The sequence below is a fragment of the Nannospalax galili genome, unplaced genomic scaffold, assembly GCF_000622305.1.
Source record: "Nannospalax galili isolate Female #2095 unplaced genomic scaffold, S.galili_v1.0 scaffold4025, whole genome shotgun sequence".
Lineage (NCBI taxonomy): Eukaryota > Metazoa > Chordata > Mammalia > Rodentia > Spalacidae > Nannospalax > Nannospalax galili.
In genome coordinates this window covers 89,294-90,048 of record NW_008352304.1, presented here as the reverse complement: position 1 = coordinate 90,048, position 755 = coordinate 89,294, and positions in this window count along the sequence as shown.

Below are 755 nucleotides of genomic sequence, written 5' to 3'. Positions count from 1 at the left end.
TAATTTTTAAGAGTCCATATGTATAGCTAAAGGCTACATAACAAGCAACAATTCCAGAGAGGAGATACCTTCTTTTGAGTTGTTGGCCAGGGTGACCCAAGGGAATCCCAGATAGTAACCCAGCATAGAACTGCGGAAAATGAACAGTAGACTCCAATCTTATCTAAAGGAATATTGACAACCAATTGCTGCTAGATCAGGAACAGCTGGCCTTCCTAAAACAAAGACCTCTAGATAGGCTGACTAGTTTCACCAGATGGACAAGTAGTGGGGAACTGCTGGGGGTGCCGACAACACAGCAGACCAGTAGCAGGGATAACAGAGTATAAGGGCTCTAGTAGGGGGAGAGAGGCTATGGGAGGGTGCCATCTGGGAATTGCGTGTATAGTTGAATAAGATGGTGTGCGATGTTCTGTGTGATATACACACACACACAAAAAAACAACAAATAAAAAAAAGAATATTTGAGGAGGAAGCATAAAATTTACGTCATGTTAATTAGTAGCGGTGATAAACATTACCATTGACATCTACCCGATGACTTTATACACATACACAGGTGCCAAGGATACGAGTGCAACCGATTATGACTAGTAATAATCAGATACATACAGATTAGAGACGCATGCACCAACATCTCAGTGTTATTAGCAAAAATAATGAGTCTTTCTGTAAGAAACAGTATATTTTAAAATGAAATGGAGTTCTTTTTTAAAGGTTAAAAACTCATTTAATTTTATAGTTTACTGGGCTTG